The sequence below is a fragment of the Pan troglodytes genome, chromosome 20, assembly GCF_028858775.2.
Source record: "Pan troglodytes isolate AG18354 chromosome 20, NHGRI_mPanTro3-v2.0_pri, whole genome shotgun sequence".
Classification (NCBI taxonomy): domain Eukaryota; kingdom Metazoa; phylum Chordata; class Mammalia; order Primates; family Hominidae; genus Pan; species Pan troglodytes.
The window spans coordinates 4368902-4374519 of record NC_072418.2 but is presented as its reverse complement, the minus strand read 5'-3'; the positions used below and the strand labels follow the sequence as shown (position 1 = coordinate 4374519).

The 5618-nt window shown below is 48.6% G+C and overlaps 1 long non-coding RNA gene across 1 annotated transcript; it reads left to right on the top strand.

The window, feature by feature from the left end:
* Positions 1-2709: 2709 nt before the first annotated feature.
* LOC134809057 (uncharacterized) lies at positions 2710-5269 on the top strand. The gene is made up of 2 exons (XR_010153661.1): positions 2710-2839; positions 5116-5269. It is a non-coding gene; the product is annotated as an uncharacterized LOC134809057 (long non-coding RNA).
* Positions 5270-5618: the final 349 nt, after the last annotated feature.

The window sequence follows — 5618 nt, the reverse complement described above, 5'->3', positions numbered from 1 at the left end:
TGGTGTCGTTTTCCTGCCAGTGTTAACAGGGTGCCCTGTCCCAGGGGTGAGCCTCAGGCTTTGGGGCTGAGAAAATCTTTTTTATTTTTCTTTCTTTTTTTTTTTTTTTTTTTTTAGACAGCTACTCAGCTTTTCTTTCTTTCTTTCTTTCTTTTTTTTAATCCCAGCTACTTGGGAGGCTGAGGCAGGAGAATTGCTTTAACCCAGGCGGCAGAGGTTACAGTGAGCCGAGATCGCACCACTGCACTCCAGCCTGCGTGACAGAGCAAGACGCTGTCTCAAAAAGAAAAAGAAAAGAAAACGAAGCACAAAAGTTTTTACCCTGTGCCAAGGAACAGATTCAGAGGGAAAAGACCGAAGGGGTGGAGTCCAGGCCAGCCCGTGACTCCCTAGCCCGCTGTGGCCTTGGACATGGACAAATTAGCGTACACTACAACTTTCTATTGACTTGTTTATTTCATTCTTTCTTCCTTTTTTTTTTTTTTTTTTTTTTTTTGAGACAGTCTCGCCGTCACCCAGGCTGTAGTGCAGTGGCCTGATCTCGGCTCACTGCAACCTCAGCTTCCCAAGGAATTGGGACTACAGGTGCCCGCCACCACGCCCCAGCTAATTTTTTTTTTTTTTAAGATGGAGTCTTACTCTTGCCCAGGCAGGAGGGCAGTGGTGCAATCTTGGCTCACTGCAACCTTGGCCTCCCAGGCTCAAGTGATTCTCCTGCCTCAGCCTCCCAAAGTGCTGGGATTACAAGCGTGAGCCACCACACCCGGCCCTAATTTTTGTATTTTTGGTAGAGACAGGGTTTCACCATGTTGGCCAGGCTGGTCTCGAACTCCTGGCCTCAGGCGATTCCCCTGCCTCGGCCTCCCAAGTGTGGGATTGCAGGCATGAACCACTGTGCCCAGCTGCTTTTTGTTTTCTGTATGTGAAAAATGTGGTCATTGGGTGAGTGAGTCTCTGGGGTCCCTTCCAGCGTGAAACGTCGTGAGTCCGGAGCCTGACGGAAGACCAGCTTTGGCTCACGAATTTGGTATTTTGCACCTCAGCAGCATGGCAGAGAGGGGCAGCCCGGGCCCCACAGGGTGGACCCTTAGCCCTGTGCCCGTCAGCACTGTGCTGCCGCACCTCGCCCCTAGAGGGCACCACGGCGCTGGGAAGGGACAGGCTCCTGTTAGGCAAAGAGCGGGGGATCGGGAACCGCCTTCCAGAGAGGCTGCTGTTTCCTAGTTGTTTGTTTGTTTGTTTGTTCTGAGACGGAGTTTCACCCTTGTTGCCCAGGCTGGAGTGCAATGGCGCGATCTTGGCTCACTGCAACCTCCGTCTCCTGGGTTCAAGCAATTCTCCTGCCTCAGCCTCCCTAGTAGCTGCAGTTACAGGCATGTGCCACCATGCCCAGCTAATTTTTGTATTTGTTTTTGTTTTTTTGAGATGGGTCACCCAGGCTAGAGTACAGTGGCGCGATCTCGGCTCACCGCCACCTCCACCTCCCGGGTTCAAGCAATTCTCCTGCCTCAGCTTCCCGAGTAGCTAGGATTATAGGCATGCACCACCACGTCCGGCTAATTCATTGTTGTTGTTGTTGAGATGGAGTCTTGCTCTGTCACCCCGGCTGGAGTGCAATGGTGTGATCTCGGCTTACCACAACCTCCACCTCCCAGGTTCAAGCAATTCTCCTGCCTCAGCCTCCCTAGTAGCTGGGATTATAGGCGCCCACCACCATGCCCAGCTAATTTTTGTATTTTTAATAGAGACGGGGTTTCACCATATTGGCCATGCTGGTCTCAAACTCCTGACCTTAGGTGATCTGCCCACCTTGGCCTCCCAAAGTGCTGAGATTACAGGTGTGAGCCACCACGCCCAGCCAAAATTCACCATTTTTAAATTTAAAATTGGCTGGGTGTGGTGGCTCACACCTGTAATCCCAGCACTTTGGAGGCCGAGGCAGGAGGATCACTTGAGCTCAGGAGTTTGAGACCAGCCTGGGCATCATGGCAAGACCTCATCTCTACTAAAAATAAAAATAAATTAGCCGGGCGTGGTGGTGCGTGCCTGTAGTCCCAGCTTCTTTGGAGGCTAAGGCAGGAGGATCACTTAAGCCTCGGAAGTTGAGGCTGCCATGAGCCGCGATTGTGCCACTGTATTTCAGCCTGGGCAACAGAGCAAGACCCTGTATCAAAAAAAAAAAATCAAAATTCAGTGGTGCTGAGTACAGTATATTCATAAAGTGATGCAAATATCATCACTATCAAATTCAAAAACATTCTATCACCCCAAAGGGAACCCCGTCCCCATCAGCACTCACTTCCCGTCCCCTCCTCAGCCCCTGACAAACACATCCACCCTCCATCTCTGTGGATTGGACTATTCTGGGCATTTCTTATCTGTACATTTCTTTCAAAGGTAATTCGTAGTTATTTTTGGTTGTTAATATGAATGAGATATTTTTCCATGACATCTTTTTTTCCATTATACTTCTTAAACGTTGAAGTCTGGTATATATAAGAAATCTCGTGATTTTGAAATTGATTTAGAAACTGGCTTCTTTTCTGCATTTTAATTTGATTGGCCTGCATTTTCTAGGCAGGGATTCATATTTGCAGATGACAATAATTAAATATACTCATCTGTTATGGCAGAATCAGCAGATACTGTTACATCAATGATGATAGTTACCAAAATTTACTTCAGTGTGTGTTTTGTTTGTTTGTTTGTTTTCTGAGATGGAGTCTCGCCCTGTTGCCCAGGCTGGAGTGCAATGATGCGACCTCAGATCACTGCAACTTCTCCCTCCCGGGTTCAAGCGATTCTCCCGCCTCAGCCTCCCAAGTAGCTGGGATTACAGGTGTGCACCACCATGACTGGATAATTTTTGTATTTTTAGTAGAGACGGGATTTCACCGTGTTGTCCAGGCTGGTTTTGAACTCCTAACCTCATGATCTGCCTACCTCGGCCTCCCAAAATCAATGTGGTTTTAAATTTTACTTATTTGGAGATGGAGTCTCCCTCTGTCACCCAGGCTACAGTGCAGTGGCGCCATCTTGGCTCACTGCAACCTCCACCTCCCAGGTTCAAGCCAGCCTCCTGCCTCAGCCTCCCCAGTAGCTGGGACTACAGGTGCAAGCCACCATGCCTTTCTAATGTTTTATATATTAGCAGAGACAGGGTTTCACCATGTTGGACAGGCTGGTCACGAACTCCTGACCTCAAGTCTTGAACTCCTGACCTCAAGTGATCTACCTGCCTCAGCCTCTCAAAGTGCTGGGATTACAGCCGTGAGCCACCCTGCCAGGCCAGCCACACAGTCTGTTGTGTAAATAAAGTTTTATTGGCACACAGCCATGCTCATATATTTACATATTATTTACATATTGTCTGTGGCTGTAGAGTTAACCAACAGAGACCATCTGCTCCACAGAGCCAATTTTTTTTTTTAAAGGGAGTCTTGCTGTGTCGCCCAGGCTGGAGTGCAATGGTGTGATCTCAGCTCACTACAACCTCCGCCTCCTGGCCTCAAGCGATTCTCCTGCCTCAGCCTCCCGAGCAGCTGGTATTACAGGCGCCCGCCACCACCGCCAGCTAATTTTTGTATTTTTAGTAGAGATGGGGTTTCACCATGTTGGCCAAGCTGGTCTCTAACTCCTGACCTCGTGATCCACCCACCTTGGACTCCCAAAGTGTTGGGATTACAGGCGTGAGCCACCGCACCCGACAAAGCCAAAAATATTGACAGTCTGCCCCTTACAGTAAAAGTTTGGTGACCAAGCCAGGCATGATGGTGCACCTGTGATTCCAGCCACTCAGGAGGCTGAGGCAGGAAGATCACTTAAGCCCTGGAGGCGGAGGCTGCAGTAAGTTGAGATAGCACTACTGCACTCCAGCCTGGGCAACAGAGCAAGACCCTGTCTCAGAAAAAAAAAAGGGGGGGAGGTGGGGAGAGAGAGCTGACATTGAAAGATTTTCAATAAATGGTGTTAGAAAAAAAATAAACTGATCATATGTAAATATCCCTGCTCTTAATTGAGGTGAGTATCAAGTGAAAAAAGAAAGAAAAAGTTTGCGGACGCCTATAGAAATATACAGAAAGATGGCCTGGTGCAGTGGCTCACACCTGGAATCCCAGCACTTTGGGAGGCCGAGGTGGGCGGATCATGAGGTCAGGAGATCAAGACCATCCTGGCTAACACGCTGAAACCCTGTCTCTACTAAAAATACAAAAAATTAGCCGGGCATGATGGTGGGTGCTTGTAGTCCCAGCTACTCGGGAGGCTGAGGCAGGAGAATGGTGTGAACCCGGGAGGCGGCGCTTGCAGTGAGCTGAGATCCTGCCACTGCACTCCAGCCTGGGTGACAGAGTGAGACTCCGTCTCAAAAAAACAAACAAACAAAAATATACAGAAAGATTCTCCTGTTAAAATGTGAAGAACCCCTCATATCCAGTAAAAATCAGCACAAAACATTTTCTTTTCAGATAATGTTTGCATAACTCCATGAATTTATAAATACCTCTGAACTATACACATTTTTTTTTTTTTTGAAACGGAGTCTCACTCTGTCACCCAGGCTGAACTGCAGTGGTGCAGTCTCAGTTCGCTGCAACAATCCACCTCCTGGGTTCAAGCAATTCTCCTGCCTCAGGTTCCTGAGTAGCTGGGATTATAGGCACCAGCCACCACGCCTGGCTAATTTTTTTATTTTTAGTAGAGACGGGGTTTCACCATGTTGGCCATGCTGGTCTTGAACTCCTGACCTCAGGTGATCCACCCACCTTGGCCTCCCTAAATGCTGGGATTACAGGCATGAGCCACCACGCCGCCCTGAACCGTACACATTAGTGGGAGAATTTTATGAGATGTGAACTATGTCCCCATAAAATTGCTGTAACAAAGACATAGACTGGCAGAAGCAGAAGCTTAGGCAAAGTTTATATGTATATATATAATTTTTTCTTCAGACAGGGTCTTGCTCTGTCGCCTAGGCTGGAGTGCAGTGGCACAAATCACAGCTCACTGCAGCCTCAACTTCCTGGGCTCAAGCAATCCTCCCGCCTCAGCCTCCTGAGTATCTGGGCCTACAGGCATGTGCCTCCATGCCTAGCTGATTGTGTTTCTTTTTTGTAGAGATGAAGTCTCCCTACATTGCTCAGGCTGATCTTGGACTCCTGGCCTCAAGCGATCCTCCCTCTTCGGCCCCCCAAAGTGCTGGGATTGTAGACGTGAGCCACTGTTCCCAGCCAGCATAATTATATCAAATAAAGCAAACCAGGAGGAAAAAGCAATTGCAATCCTTTTTTTTTTTTTTTTTTTTTTTGAGACAGAGTCTCGCTCTGTCGCCCAGGCTGGAGTGCAGTGGCGTCATCTCGGCTCACTGCAACCTCCGCCTCCCAGGTTCAAGCAATTCTCCTGCCTCAGCCTCCTGAGTAGCTGGGATTACAGGCACCCGCCACCACCCCCGGCTAATTTTTGTATTTTTAGTAGAGACAGGGTTTCACCATGTTGGTCAGGCTGGTCTCAAACCCCTGGCCTCGTGATCCACCCGCCTCGGCCTCCCAAAGTGCTGGGATTACAGGTGTGAGCCACTGCACCCGGCCTTTTTTTTTTTTTTTTTTTTTTTTTGAGACGGA